This window comes from Oncorhynchus gorbuscha, linkage group LG04 (genome assembly GCF_021184085.1).
Source record: "Oncorhynchus gorbuscha isolate QuinsamMale2020 ecotype Even-year linkage group LG04, OgorEven_v1.0, whole genome shotgun sequence".
Taxonomy (NCBI): Eukaryota; Metazoa; Chordata; class Actinopteri; order Salmoniformes; family Salmonidae; genus Oncorhynchus; species Oncorhynchus gorbuscha.
Genome location: NC_060176.1, coordinates 24848351 through 24864864, shown reverse-complemented (window position 1 = coordinate 24864864; position 16514 = coordinate 24848351). Strand labels below are relative to the sequence as shown.

The 16514-nt window shown below is 43.9% G+C and overlaps 1 long non-coding RNA gene across 3 annotated transcripts in view; it reads right to left on the bottom strand.

Moving 5' to 3' along the window:
- Positions 1-3151: 3151 nt before the first annotated feature.
- LOC124033875 overlaps positions 3152-16514 on the bottom strand; it is a 28831-nt gene continuing 15468 nt past the window's right edge. For 2 of the 3 annotated variants that reach the window (XR_006838469.1, XR_006838468.1), the window contains exons 3-4: positions 12710-12800; positions 4538-5640 (exon numbers count right to left, since the gene is read on the bottom strand). This is a non-coding gene — a long non-coding RNA (uncharacterized LOC124033875). The other variant, XR_006838470.1, reaches the window with a different exon arrangement.

Here is a 16514-nt window from a genome sequence, read left to right as displayed (position 1 = left end):
AATTAAGATAATCGCTCTAAGACTACACACTCTAAACCTAAACAACACAATTATCTTGGAACGAAGATAGGAAGACAGCAAAGACAGCTATGTAGCTAGCTAACACTACACTAATCAAGTCGTTCAGTTGAGTGTAATAGTTTTTCCAGTGCAGCTAATCAGTGGACGTTAGCTAGCTGGCTAGTGAAGACTACGTTAGGACGGCGAAATACGATTATTACGCAATTATCTTTGATACAAAGACGGCTATGTAGCTAGCTGAGAAGAAATTGCTAAGATTAGACAAATCAAACCATTGTGCTATAATGAAATATAATGAAATGTAATGAAATGTAATGAAAAAGTTATACTACCTGCGGGAGCGAAGTGCGATGCGACCACTCGCTCCAAACCGGATATGTGACATTGTAGTTTGTTGTAGATTTAGTGCAGTGTTTTGCCTTTACTTCTTGGTTTCCAGAGAGGAGCTCAAAGTTTGCCGTCTGCATATTTCTGAGCTGGAGAGGCAGAGAGCTCGAGTGGAAGAGGAGAATACTGTATAACATATATAGTACTGTATAACATATATACATACTGTATAACAAATATGTGGCTTATGTGATGGTGAATATGCAGGCGGCTGATATTTCCCGTATAATCTCTTATTAATAATTTGATCAAAAACGCAAGAATGGTCACAAATTTGATTCGACTAGGGATGAAATCCCCCATTACAGGCAATATATTGGCATGCGCAAGAAAAAATCTAAGAAGATGTTAATTCTCGAGCTCTCTGTGTTTTTACCCGGGAAGAACGAATTGTGACACAGACAACTAGCGATGAACATGCTTTATTCATACCACTGTGAAGTTTCAGAGATATCAGAGAGCGCCAAATAGAGCCGTTGCAAGCAGAACTTCAAGCATTCGAAAAAGAGCACGATTTGACTAGGTTATTTCGACATGACGCACAGTAAATCTTGGTAGAGCAGAAAGCAAATAAGCTCCAAAGTGACCTAGCTACCAAAATAGCCCTATTGCAGCTATTGGGACATGTACAGATGCTAATCCCAAACAGCCCACAAAGCACAGTTGTGATTTCTAAAAAAGGAAGGGTCAGGCACTGTTGAAATCCACCTGCACATTTCAGGGATCCTGCCGGCCCACAGGGTAGGACCAACTACTCAGTAAGGTTTTGTAACTCTAGTCACAGAAGCAGTCATACTATGCAAAGATGTTGGGATATAGGGAGGTGTCGTCCGTCTCTACTTTACTTGCAGCATAGGGTACATTTGGAGTTTTGTCCTACATGTTTGGATTTTGATGATTTGACAATGTGTTAATAATTTCTTCATTTAGAACGCCATAATTGTTTAGATCCATTTATGATAGCTATATAGGTTACTTTTGTGAATGCGTTTTCTTTGATGCATACAGATCTCTAGACTAAATGTAATGGCTTCTGTTAAGACACAAAGAGTTGATTTCTCTATGCGCAGTACATATGGGTCAGTCCATCTGAATGTAGAGATGTGGGTGTGCTATGAGTAAAGTCATTGCCTTGTCTCTCACAACATTGGTATTCTAATGTTGGGTGCTGTAAACTGACATGCTAATATATTTCATTTTCAGATTGCGTGTTAAACCATTTGCTTGAAAGTTGTTTTGATTTTAACTCCAATAATTGTTCTTGATTATGAGATTATTATTTGCATTTGTTTTGTCGTTTTCAAGGCATATCCATTTTCTCTCAAAGGGTGGAGAGTTTTGGAGAGTTTTTATTTTCAAATATACTATCTTATATGATGCAGTGATCTTTGATATCTTATGTATTCATCTGACTGATTTGATAAAACCACATATGTTAACTGAAATGTGAATTAATCTGTCAAGTACATTCAGCTCTGTGTTTTGCTTTTGAATTACTTTTGAAATAATGGAGCATACCTTTCTAGCTTGCTTGCAGTGAAGATTTGCATGTCTAAAGGAGACAATGCTACCTGGCAAAGGGACATTTTTGAAGTGATGCCGCAATGGCCATGAACTGCTGCTCTTAAGATCGTCTACAGTGTCTACAGTGCTGGCCGTCTGGTTTGGAACACTTCTGTCTGACGCAGAATCAGATGTGCTAAAGGGAGGGTTATGTAGGGTAGCTCAGCCCCCAAAGTGACTCTTATCAGCTGTATGCAAGGATTTTTGTGATGTTTTAGGAATGCCTCATTATCTAACCACCCCCTGCTGTCACACTTCTGGGTAGCAGAGGTTCTGTTGTCTTTACAGGTCTGTAGGTCTGATATCTGATTGGAGGTTTAACTCAACAGTATTGCTATTGGTCAACAACTCCAATTTTTTAATTCAAACATGGTCAGATGTTGTAAAGGGTCTGAATGGATTGGCTCTTTTTGTTTTAGTTCCTGACCTGCGCTGGTGGGATACCTACATTCTCTCTCTACCTCTCCTGTGAGCTATGGGGCCATGGCTCAAGCCATGGTTTCTTTGTCTCTCTCTCTCTCTCTCTCTCTCTCTCTCTCTCTCTCTCTCTCTCTCTCTCTCTCTCTCTCTCTCTCTCTCTCTCTCTCTCTCTCTCTCTCTCTCTCTCTCTCTCTCTCTCTCTCTCTCTCTCTCTTCTCTCTCTCTCCACCTCTCTGGTTAGGCTTGGAATCATGCCAAAGTGATGTGTGTTAATGCTTTATAACTTAAGCGTTATGCTTTGCATGTGAATCCGTTCATTCTACACTTGTATTTAGAATTCCATTCCCAGACATTTCTTGATTGCCTATTGCTATAACTCAACTGTTTTATTTATTTATTTTTATTTCACCTTTATTTAACCAGGTAGGCAAGTTGAGAACAAGTTCTCATTTACAATTGCGACCTGGCCAAGATAAAGCAAAGCAGTTTGACAGATACAACGACACAGAGTTACACATGGAGTAAAACAAACATACAGTCAATAATACAGTATAAACAAGTCTATATACAATGTGAGCAAATGAGGTGAGAAGGGAGGTAAAGGCAAAAAAGGCCATTGTGGCAAAGTAAATACAATATAGCAAGTAAAACACTGGAATGGTAGTTTTGCAATGGAAGAATGTGCAAAGTAGAAATAAAAATAATGGGGTGCAAAGGAGCAAAATAAATAAATAAATTCAATACAGTTGGGAAAGAGGTAGTTGTTTGGGCTAAATTATAGGTGGGCTATGTACAGGTGCAGTATTCTGTGAGCTGCTCTGACAGTTGGTGCTTAAAGATAGTGAGGAAGATAAGTGTTTCCAGTTTCAACTGTAGTCTCTTGCATATTGCTAAATAATCTTTATGGAGTCAGATGATCATTTGAATAGGCTAATTGCTTAGTCTTATTACGGCTCACATGTGAGGTATACTGTATACACATATGAAATATTACCACACTACAAAGGCATATACTGTATCGACGTTCTCAAGACCATTTCAAATGTTCGAAAATCAAAGTATTTTTCTAGTGATCAGGCTGCTGTATACACTGCAGGTGTGTAACAGACAATTTGATAGAAAACATGCTTTTACTAATTAAGTTTGACTATTTACCTTCATCACATATAATTGCTTTAATGACGATATTAATGTCAACCAATGTCATCGGTAAACATAAAAAAACGGGACGTAGATTCTTATACTTTACGGTTTATTAATTTTGCTCATATAATTGCATCTTAGCGAGCAAATTCAGCGGGAAGCAAAGAGGAACTAACATTACGGCCAATTGGACGGTTGTGTCCTCCAGGGTTTCTCTGGTGAGCTGGAAACATTTGCAGAAAAGGCCACGCTCAATTCTCTCAAGCAGCTCCAGCAACAACAAAAAAAGGCAATAAAAAACATTCATCAGAAATAGTAGAGGAATGGGGCAATTCATTTCAGAACCATGGAAAGTAAATGTCATCAATATTTCACATTGTTTTATGGAGACTTGATTTAATCCGGGAATCTCAAAATGACCACTAGCTATCAATTAGCATTGACAAGATTCATGTGCTTTTCAGCGTTTTCTACTTTGTTTTGCTCTGGCTGCTCTGATGTCGCCTCCTTCTTGATCTGAGCTCATTCCTAATTCAGTGCTAGACCTTCACCATGCCTGCGTTGCACCATCACTCTGATGTTGAGCTAACATCAACACAATGCTAACAAGCTGTTATAACACTGCTATCATGGTGTTGTTATCTAACCGGCACCCTTTTCCCCGGGCCTTTAAGGAGAGGAGAGCTGAGGTGAGGGTGGCGGCGGGGGTGGCTGCGGTCCCTTGGAGGCTAGTGCAGGGTGATTTGTGGCACGAGAAGACTAATGAAGTGGTAGCTGTGCCACCCTGCTTCTTTTGCAAGATCAATTCGGCCGCGTACGGAGGCATGTTTTATGAATGATGGAGACCTCCTCAGGCCATCCATATACCTGAGCTCCGGCGTCACCGCGGGCTCCCACGGGCTGGGAGGCAGGGATCCTGCAATCCTTCTTGTTTGCAGCACTATACATTACGGCTCACCCCGACAACGCTGCGACATCGCCACGAACTGCTGAGGGAGTCAGAAAAGAGTTAATGACTTTGTGATCTCCTCCTCTAAACATTAAAAATGATCCAACCATTATTATTGAATGCATGACTGACACATCACTGTGAGGCTGACAGGGTTTTGCAGTGATGACACTGTATTATCAAAGAGAGAAGAGAGGGTGTTATCGGAGGAAGCTTTTCACCTTTAATGAATTCAAAGATAGATACTTAGTCCGTGGGAAATGAAAAAGGGCTAAAAGTGACTAAGAGTCCCCTTCTTACTGCCCTTTTGTCTCCTACAGACTGAATTTGAATGCATCTGTTTGGGTAATGAGAATGGTTTACCATATTCAAATTGAGATTTTGGGGGTAAATTAATTCAAAAGTTAATGTGTATTTGTCCTGGTGATTAAGTGCTATCCCTTGTTTTTTTATGACACTGCTGAACCTACCTATAAAAACAGGTACATATTTATATACGTCCAAGTATAATTATGCCTTTTTTTGGGAGGGAAATGTAAAGTAGGATTTTTAATGCGAGACGGTATGCCCTTTGGTTCACTCAGACGTGTTCTTCAGCAGAGCACGTTTCAATAAGAAAAATCTGATGTCAGTATTTTTTGTTTTCCGAGATCACAGTGCAGCACTCATCCGAATGTTCGATGGCATTTTGAAAACGAGAACGTCGTATATAAAGATGTCATGAGCGCTGCCTCCTGCGGATGAGCGCTGCCTCCTGCGGATGAGCGCTGCCTCCCGCGGCGAGGTTGAAAGACAAAAGTAGAGCACACTGAATACTTGCCAGAGTATTCTGGAAGCTATGAAATGTAAAGGCTTCCCTTTATGTTCGCTTACGTTCAAAATAAAAAGGAGAGACAGAGAACTTGATTTTTGTACTTTTAATCGGAACTTTGAGATTGATTGGCTCAGGCTGTCAGTAAATCACGGGCGTGCTGACAGTAGCCTTCTTTTATGAACATCTTGGGCGTCAGATGCAGGTGGGATGGGTGGAAGAGGGAAGGCACTACCTTCCAATCGAGTGCTGGCAGTGGAGCCGTGTAGCCCTTTTCAGAGGTTGTGTCGAAAGGGTGTTTCGGTGTTTCCTCTCATTCTACTGCAGAATGAGTCGGCAAAAGTACCTGTAAAGGAAAAGAGTTACGCTGATGGTGGTTTAGAATACTCTGGGTAGAGAAAGTAGATTACTTTATCAATAACTACAATCAAAAGGGAAGGTGCTTCACCAATAACGATTGCCTTGCCAGCATCCCACCTTGTTGAGTATTAGACATTTTATGTTACAGCATCTTTGATTCACACTGGAGGCTCCTGTATGTCTTACTATTGTAAAGCAATGTATTGCAGACTGTGTGTCCACTGAATTAAATACAATCGATAGTTTTTGTCCTTTAATACACTACGTATATAGTATTTGAATAGATTAATAAAAACGAATGACGGATTTGTGAGCGTTCAATGTAGAACTCCTAATACATTCCCTAAACAAACTGCCGCTCATACACACATATATCTTACTGTTGCAACCATCTGACAGAGACACACAAACATTCACATAACAGTATATGGAACACAGACTCTCGCACAGTGCACACATATATGTTGCAAACATACTCTGCATGCACACACATACACAAACACACTCACGTGTGTGTGTATGCACGCCCACACGAGCACACACACACACAGACGCAGACACACGCACACACACAGGCAGACACAGACGCGCACGCTCACACAGACACAGACACACACACACACAGCTGAGAGTAGTCTTGCGGGTGAGATTGGCCATGAGATAACTCAGCAGTAGTGAAGCCCTCTCTTGTTCCCCCGAGTGTTCTACATTTATTTTCCTTTATATATTATTCAAGTTAAAATAATTAATTCAGGATATCAAATCAAGATGTTGGAAATCAATCCAAACCCTCTTTCAATCTGGCTTTCATTACAACAGTATGACTGGGGCTGGTTAAGCTCTCCTGTATTTCCCATAGTCATACTGAAGCACTTACGTGGCAACCAGTTGGCTGCTGAGGCAACTCTTTAGTTCTTATAGGCATGTTGAAGCACTTACTCTGCATCCGATTGGGCGGTTGCATTTTGGGGTTTAACACTGATATAAAAAATGTAAAAAAGAATCACATGGCCCGAAATCTGATTGGATGGTTAAACAATTACTCTGTTCATTGTTGGTTATTGTTGGGCGAGCTAAGCTGTACTGACCCCTCAACCTCATTGGTTCTAAAGGTAGATAGCCGAACGGGGTAGTTTTCCATAGTTTATATAACAGCTAGAGTGACATGAAGGGGACTAGTCTAAAAAGTTGTTGATTTCAAGTTGTGTCGGGGAGATGTGGAGTTGACGTTGTTTACTGTTCCGGCATCATTCCAACAGTCGTTAGTGTCTGTCCACTAGGTTGATTTACTTCAGTTTCTCCAGCGAAGGATAAAAACAGGACATCTCATGCCATACTGTCTGGTGTCTGTCTTCCCAGTCTGTCGTGATCGTTTCACAAAACGGTGTAACACGATCCTTCAGTGACAATTGTACATTTCGAACAACACACAAACCTTGTTGCTTTGTGCACAAATAGTGCTGTATATATATAAAGGTATTCAAACGTTGGAAATGAATACCGTCTTCAATTCCAGTCCTCAGCCTTTCCCCGAGTAAAGGGAAGACCCGCTGGTTTAGCAAAGGTTAAATGCGAACAGACAATGTTAGGGGAACGATGCTCTCCAGGCCTGTATATCACTGCATCCTTCATGTGCTTTACTGTCTGCCGAAGACACACTGGCTACGGCTTTAATGGGAAATCCTGTATGTCTGCAAGAATCAATATTCCTGTGAAATGACACCATGATGAACTTATCCTATTTTATTTTGATGGTTAGCTAATTTTGGAGCAAGACATCCCCCTCTCACAGACAGACATGTTATAATTTTGTGGTAAAAATGTCAATCAAGGCAGGGGGGGGGTGGTACTTGACTTAGAAGAAACTAGGCGGAGAGGGAAATTTATTGACGGAAAATGTATCTATATTCTCTTAGAGACACTTTTAACCTGAAATCTCCATTGTGGTGATAATTCCAGGTTGTTAAAGTGACATGGAGCCGGGGCGGTCGCCTGGGTAAAGAATGTGGGGGCCAGACCTAACAATTACAGAGCTGTATTTCTCGCTACTCTCATAGGAGGATGAGCAGAGACGGGATTAGGTCAGGACACGCACAAATACACACGACTTCCACGGACATATGTACACACACACGTACACGTACACACACACACAACATAAACACAGAGAGGACGAGAGGCCCGGGACATAGGTGCAGGGCAAATACACACATGTACACAGCTGCCAACACATAGAGCAACACAAGCAGTTGGCCTCTTACATTCTGCAACATATCTTTACAAAGCATACGGTCATTTTCTTATTTTCATACTTTCAATAGCCATTTTAATGCAATCTATCCAACCCGCGTTCCTGTTTAAGTACAGAAGTAGGCCCACATACTCTATGTTGCGTATTGTTTTCCATCAAACTCCCTGATGCTTTGGCGTCATAGTAATGTGAAATAATTGGACAACTGACAAAAAATCTTCACATTTCATATCACATTTGAAGAAATCTATGACTATGCCCAAAGCTCTGTTAAAATGGTGGCTCACTTTAAACAATTCTGTTATTTTGCTGTCAAGTCTTCTGGGTGGCTTAGGTTGGGCGCATTAAAAAAACAACAGTCAATATATGTCAGAGAAATGAAAGTGAATAATTGCTGTAATTAATGACCTGTGGGTATTTAAAATTGACGTTGTACTCCTGAGTCTAACACTGAGCATGTCTATCGAGTATTGGAGTGTGTCTCCTATTCTTAAAAATGACGGGGGGAATAGATCGCACTAGTTGGTTATGCTTACAGGACGTTGTCGGGGAGTTTTGAAGAGTACACGAAATGAAAAGCCTCTCCACGAACCGCATATCAACGCAGAGCACCTCACCTCACCTTGCTTTCCAGTCACGTCAGGGCCGGGCAGCAGCGAATGGCTGCTCTGTGACATTGAGAGACCTGTCGAAAGTGTCTGGACTTATTTCATGTAAGATAGCCTGGCCATTAGCACACTGTGACCTTTAGTACAATTTCTCGCCGTCGGATTCACACGCTCCCTTGTGTGTGTCTTTTAGTCTGAGGATGCGCGTGCGTGTGCGTGTGCGTGCGCGTGTGCGTGCATTTGTGTGTGTGTGTGTGTGTGTGTGTGTGTGTGTGTGTGTGTGTGTGTGTGTGTGTGTGTGTGTGTGTGTGTGTGTGTGTGTGTGTGTGTGTGTGTGTGTGTGTGTGTGTGTGTGTGTGTGTGTGTGTGTGCATGAGTGTTTGGGTGTGGACTTTGAAGATGAATATTTCTCCCCCAGTCCTTTGCTGAATGGATTGAGAGAAGAAGAACGGTGGAAGGGAAAGTATGAACATCACCACGCCACGTTGTTGTACACACACACACACACACACACACACACACACACACACACACACACACACACACACACACACACACACACACACACACACACACACACACACACACACACACACACACACACACACACACACACACACACACACACACACACACACACACACACACGCGCGCTTATACACACTCGTACATATAGGTGGAGCCAGACATTAGTGTGGTGGGGGGAGGGGGGGTTTGTTGTTTGTTGTTGCAGTAATTGAAAATTAATTCACCAGACGTCAGAAGGAATCGATAAAGAATTCATGAAAGGAAAGAGGGAGTCATTAAAAGCAATAAGGTTAGGATGAAGATGGCATCACTGAGCATACAGACACAGGAGACACACTCCCAGTCACAGAGGATGGGGTCACTCCAAATGGACCATAACGGTACAAATTACTGCAGCATAACGGCAGCAAATACAAACTCCTTAGAGACCAAGGCTAATAGAGGAAGATGTGTGTTTTTGTGATCATAAGACAATAAGAAACCAAAGAACATAAATTTGTTTTCAGCTTTAACAAATAATCTAAGGTATTATTTTCCCACCAAAAAAAAACACTATTTGTGTAATGTGATGATATTTCATTAAACCCACATTTACTGTTTGATGGAGCTAAAACTGTAGGCCATTTCGAAATTGCTCGATTATTATTCTATACCATTCCGGTCGCATAGTTTCAAACACTCGATATTTCAAAAAATGTATTATCGCCTAAGTCCAGACTACGTAAGAGTGTCTTTAACAGGTTCAGAGCAGTTGAGAGCACACCTTAAAACTGCCTTTCAGACATACCCTGCCATAAAGCTGCCTTAGGAAACAATACAGCCTCTGTCATCCTGCCTGGGTTAATGGAAAATGGGATATAGTGTCCATAATATTGTGGGATAAATGATTATTGATTAGATAAAGGTTGAGATAATCATTAGCCTTCATCCATTTTACTGACTCCCTGTGACCTTTCTGCCTCTTGCTTAGATCACATTGGATTTTTCCATATGATGATTTGATCATCTCTCACACGAGCGCAGAGATGAGAGGCGAGGCGAGGCTGTGTACGAGGGTGTTTTCCCTCCATCTCCAGCCGCTGTAAATATACACAATCACACACACAGCAACACAACGTGTGATTGTCATTGTAACAAAATATTCAAAAGAGAAGAAGAACATGGTTAGAATGTTTTTTATGTTTCAAAAATAACCCATGAATGTGTAGGGTATTCTTTCAGTAGTATTGTATTCATGTAGCAGGTAACAGTGTCTATATTACTAGGTATAAGTCAGCAATGCAATATTTCCTCCTGGAAACAGTGACATGGAAATGCTCTCCTTCTAAAAGCTTGACTTATTGAATTGGGCTGAATATTCCTGGTAATCCCACGTTAACCAGCTCCAGATCCCGCCACACACCTGGGCACAATCAAGAGAGAAATCTGCTGCTTTCCCATTGTTCTATTCATTCACAAAGCTGGAATTTAAACATTTATTTAAAGTAAAACTGTGCTAACTACCGGGCGAAAAAGACATCACGGTTTTCGTTAGTAAATTACACATCCAAAAATGTCTCTGATGGTCCCCCTTCCGCTCTTTGGCCCCAAGCCCCCCCCCCCCCCCCCCCCCCATCATAACAATCAATTAAGCAGTGGAAACACTCAGAGCACAATTTGAAAGTTTCTAGTCAAAGTGCCATTTAACATGCTGTAGGTGAGATATTGATGTGCCTTGATCTGTAATGTCACTGGCCTGATTTCCTGTTCTCTGACTGATTCAGTCTTTCATTCTCACTCCAGGGGAGTTCCTACCCATGATTCCTTCTGCCTAAACATTATCACTCATCCACTGCGCACACATGCTGGGAGGAAAACAACATCTAGCCTGTACTAGGTCTCTACTGATGTTATGAGTGTGTGTGTGTGTGTGTGTGTGTGCGTGTGCGTGTGTGCGTGTGTGTGTGTGTGCGTGTGTGCGTGTGCGTGTGCGTGTGTGTGTGTGCGTGTGCGTGTGTGTGTTGCAGTACTGATGGGCATCTCTGTGTGGTCGGACGGGCGTGGCAGACAATGAAAGCTTTATTGTGTGTCATAGATGATTATAAATGTGTTCGGGCACATTGTTTATTGCCTTTTACTGTAGATACCTCATGATGAGAGAATGAACCAAGGCAAGTTAGAACACATATAGTTGACACATACTGAAAATAATAGGTAGAAAACCACTGCATGCTATAACCCACAATCATTCAGGAACTGCAATGACAACATTAGACAGGATATGTCAAATGCTCATTTATTGTCATTTTTAGATGCAACAAGAAAAATGCATTACAGTTATACTCTACTTCACATTTCAATTGCATATTTAATATTCAGAATGTTACACACATAAACCCCCGGAAGGCTATTCAAATCATGGCTTTGACAGACAAGTCTCTGCTCCGGCCTAGTAAAAACATAACCCCCTAAAAACATTTCTTTATGATGATGAAAACCATATGGACGTCAGTTACACAGCTTAAATAAGCATTCGCACAACTAACAGGCAGGTTCTGCACACACGGCTGACTAGAAAAATAATTAGTGTGGTCACTGAGGTCCCGAATTATGGCAAAGCATGCAGACAACCCCCCCCCCCCGCTGTGTGTCGTTGTGTGTACCCCCCCCCCCCACTGCTCCTGTTTTATCCCGCTTCAACCCCCCTAGATGTACGGAGACGCTGGAGGGACACACAGCACATTGGATGTGGAAATTAGGCCATTTAAAATCATGAACAAAAGTTAAATTTAGGAAGATATTTGTTTATTGTTCTCTATAAAAAGTGTTCACTGATGTCCTGCAAATTAGAATCCATTGTACCTTTTTGGACCAGCTGAATGTGATGATTATTCTGCTTGATCATAGACGACCTACTCTTACAAGATCATGTGACCATGTTTTAAGTGAAAGACGAATTCCTGTGACCCTTACTAAACTCCTCCTCTTGCCAATAAATCCCTTTTGACCTGCCACAGGAACAATGACTTTCTTCCTCTTTTTCCTGTCCTCTTTTCTTTTTTTCTTTTTTTTGTTGCTGTCTTTTATTTCAATATTTAATTCACTTGTCTTCATGCATGTGTAGTGCGAAGTGTCATTTAGATCTGAGGCCTGGTTTAAAGTGGCGCGCGGGAGACTTTTAAGAGGGAAAAAGAGAGGGGCCAGCATCCAGAGCAGTTTAATACTGATGGGTTCTGAAAAGGTGGAGACGACAGAGACTGATAACTAATGTACTTCCTGTGTACTTCCTCCCTCACTGTCAGCGCCCCTCCCTCTGCCCCCCACCGAAAATAACTAACTGATGTGTGATGTGTGAGTTGCGGAGGGAAGGATGACATCGTTAAAGGATGAGAGGTGAGTGAGACTTCCACTTAGCACAGAGTGATGCGTTGACTCAGTTAGAGGGAGACAGAGAGCTGAGGAGACGTAGAGTGGGCTGTGTGTGTGTGTGTGTGTGTGTGTGTGTGTGTGTGTGTGTGTGTGTGTGTGTGTGTGTGTGTGTGTGTGTGTGTGTGTGTGTGTGTGTGTGTGTGTGTGTGTGTGTGTGTGTGTGTGTGTGTGTGTGTGTGTGTGTGTGTGTGTGTGTGTGTGTGTGTGTGTGTGTGTGTGTGTGTGTGTGTGTGCCTGAATGTGTGTGTGTGGGGACATACCTTGGCTCTTTGATGCTGTGCCAGGTTGTTAACCGTTTGTGTCTGTTACTGGCACACAGAGAGAGGCAGTGACCTCCCCTGACCATTGGACCTGCAGAAAGAGAGAGAGAGAAAAAATCTGATTGTTGTGATGATTCTTGAGCTTATACCCTGAGAGGACCAGGCACTTTTGTCCTCGGTCCTCTATCTGGGCCTTGTGTTAGCTTACATCAGAGCTGTGAATACATCCGCACAAACATGGCTTAGCACCTTTCGTTTTGGCACTTGTCAAATATAACAATTGAAACAGCACCATGTTCTACAATGACATACGTTGTGGAATCCAAAAAGACAGGGAGTTTCCCAACAGAAAATGGAGAGAAATGTTTTGGGCCTGAGCAGAGCATTTTCACCGGCGTATGTTCAATGCTGTTCTGATCTCATCTACTTTCAAATAGAGACAACAACAAAAAAAGGTCACAATGGTGAGTTAATGATATGATTATAGCGTCCATTTAATGTTGGTAACCATGGCACCAGCTAAGAGAGGTTTGTGATCCAATGGAGCGGGAGCTAAGATTGGCACCATGAAAGCAGTTCAGTGTTTTTACACAGCGCCGGAACGCCCTCAACTCAACTCAGCATAGTAATTACACATTAGGCTACTAGAACCCATCCAGAGGGTGGTTAAAAGTGTACTGTTTAATGGATATAGAATGTGGACGAGGGAGATCATAGTTTCAGATGAATATGAGGCACTGAGCTCTATATAATGACGCCCTGTAGAACCGAACATTGGAGGGGATATTACAGGCCATCACATGGACGTGACAAACTCTCTCACCGATAGACCAAACGTGTCATATCTTAAATAAGAGAAAAACTCTTGATACAAAACACACAGTAGGAGTGGGACACGTTTGAAATGCCGATGAAAGTCCTGTTATGTGGAAGGCACAACAAGACACATTTGGAAAGCGGAAATGCAGACATCACCTGAGATAAATCCGTCTCCGCTAAGCTCTAAAATTACAACCCTTTTCCCCCTCCTTTCCTTTTATTCGCTTCTGAGTAACGACTTCATCAGAAGATAATACGCAAAGCAACTTCACTGCTAAGTGCTTTTTTCTCCCCTGAAAACATTGGCCCCGACCCAAGCGGAGGCGAGGGTGTTTTATGTATTACATTAATTTGTGCCGGAGACACACGGTTTCACTGACGTTTTACAAGACGCTTGGTTGGAAAAGGCACTCCAAAACAATAGGACACGGTTCTGCTGTGACACTTCAGACGGCCTGAGGTTCTGCTAGAAGTCAGAGGGCCCTCCCGCTCCAGTCAACACACTCTGGCACTCGCACGCGCATACGCACACACTGCAGCAAACACAGCCACTTGAGGTTGAGAGTGTGTGTTGGAAGCAGATGGGGTGGTGAGAGGGGTGGGGGGTTGGTGAGACAGGTGAGAGGGAGACAGTCCCAGTGTATTACAGACAAGGGCAGCAGTTCACACCACCTAGCTCTGCTGAGATGGTGAGGTGAAGACAGGGTGACAGAAAGGGAGGATGGGGAACAGAGGGGGAGAGAAGGGGAGGATGAGGGGAACAGAGGGTGAGAGAAGGGGAGGATGAGGGGAACAGAGGGTGAGAGAAGGGGAGGTTGAGAGGAACAGAGGGTGAGAGAAGGAGATGATGAGGGGAACAGAGGGTGAGAGAAGGGAAGGATGAGGGGAACAGAGGGTGAGAGAAGGGGAGGATGAGGGGAACAGAGGGTGAGAGAACGGGAGGATGAGGGGAACACAGGGTGAGAAAAGGGGAGGTTGAGGGGAACAGAGGGGGAGAGAAGGGGGAGATGAGGGGAACAGAGGGTGAGAGAAGGGGAGGATGAGGGGAACAGAGGGTGAGAGAAGGGGAGGATGAGGGGAACAGAGGGTGAGAGAAGGGGAGGATGAGGGGAACAGAGGGTGAGAGAAGGGTAGGATGAGGGGAACAGAGAGTGAGAGAAGGGGAGGTTGAGGGGAACAGAGGGGGAGAGAAGGGGAGGATGAGGTGAACAGAGGGTGAGAGAAGGGGGGATGAGTGGAACAGAGGGTGAGAGAAAGGGAGGATAAGGGAACAGATGGTGAGAGAAAGGGAGGATGAGGGGAACGGAGTGTGAGGGAAAGGGAGGATGAGCAGAACGGAGGGTGAGAGAAAGGGGGGATGAGCAGAACAGAGGGTGAGAGAAGGGGAGGATGAGGGAACAGATGGTGAGAGAAAGGGAGGATGAGGGGAACGGAGGGTGGGAGAAGGGGAGGATGAGGTGAACAGAGGGTAAGAGAAGGGGAGGATGAGAGAAGAGAGGGTGAGAGAAAGGGAGGATGAGGGGAACAGAGGGTGAGAGAAGGGGAGGATGAGGGGAACAGAGGGTGAGAGAAGGGGAGGATGAGGTGAACAGAGGGTGAGAGAAGGGGAGGATGAGGGGAACAGAGGGGGAGAGAAGGGGAGGATGAGGGGAACAGAGGGTGAGAGAAGGGGAGGATGAGGGGAACAGAGGGTGAGAGAAGGGGAGGATGAGGGGAACAGAGGGTGAGAGAAGGGGAGGATGAGGTGAACAGAGGGTAAGAGAAGGGGAGGATGAGAGAAGAGAGGGTGAGAGAAAGGGAGGATGAGCAGAACAGAGGGTGAGAGAAAGGGAGGATGAAGGGAACAGAGGGAGAGAGAAAGGGACGGCACCTCAGATGTATGTGGGGGGTAATGATGTGTATTTCTAACTACACTCTCTTGAGCACCACCAGAGGGTGGGAGAAAGGGAGGATAAGGGAAGAGAGGGTGACCCTGGCCTGCTCAGTGATCCCCAGCATGTGCATTTGACCTACGACCCCTGTGTTTCCCCTTCAGAGATGGTGGTCATCAGAACTGCGCTCATGTGCACCTATCCACTGGCAGATAATGATGGTGATCCCAACCACTGAAAGTGTGGATTTAGCTGTGAGTCGCTGGCTTGGGTCAGAGCATCTGTGGTCATCCGTGGACAACTAAAGGAATAGCACTTCCCAAATCCCCATAGCCACAAAAGAGGAGATGGAGTGAGTCAGCGCTGAGACTGAAGCTCAGCACTTGATCCTCTCACTGGGAGATGGTATTTCAACAGAAAACATGTAGACCTACCGATGCTGAACGTCTGAGTCTTTCTATAGGTGCTGCTGCCGGTCAGTGATGATGCGACACCTAAACGTCAATCCCATTTTCATGATAATCGCTCACGACAAAACTGAAATGGAATAACGCCGCTTGAGGTGCGAGATAAACACCGAGAAAATGACAAAAACCTAACATATCCCGGGGCTAAGATAAAAATCGTTTAAACATATGACCTCTGTCACGATGCTTATGCTCTTACTGCTTTTGGTAGGATGGGCTTAAGCAGATTCTTTGGATGTGTAGGCCTGTGTGTAGCAACGGTAATTCAGACAGGCAGAAAGCATAAAGAGCCCAGTACACAGTGTCAGCTTGGATAGCGTCTCTCCTGTGCCGAGGGGCGACTAATCAGTGGCTTGTAAAGGAGACCGTGGAAGCCTAGGGGCACACATTTACCCCCACACACACACATCGGACACACACACAGCTGACCCACACACGCACACACGCACAACTGCGACCGTTTGTTTCAGGCTGCATGGGGTCACCAGGATGCCATGTGATGGGAGGTTGATCCTCAGACAGATTCCTCCACGCAACGTTAACATTAACGTGTCCTACATGGACCGAGTCTTCCTTCCGATGGGTCTGCCTCCAGTCTTCAGGGGTTAGGAAGGATAGGATAGGAGGGGCTGAGGATGGTTTGCTCCC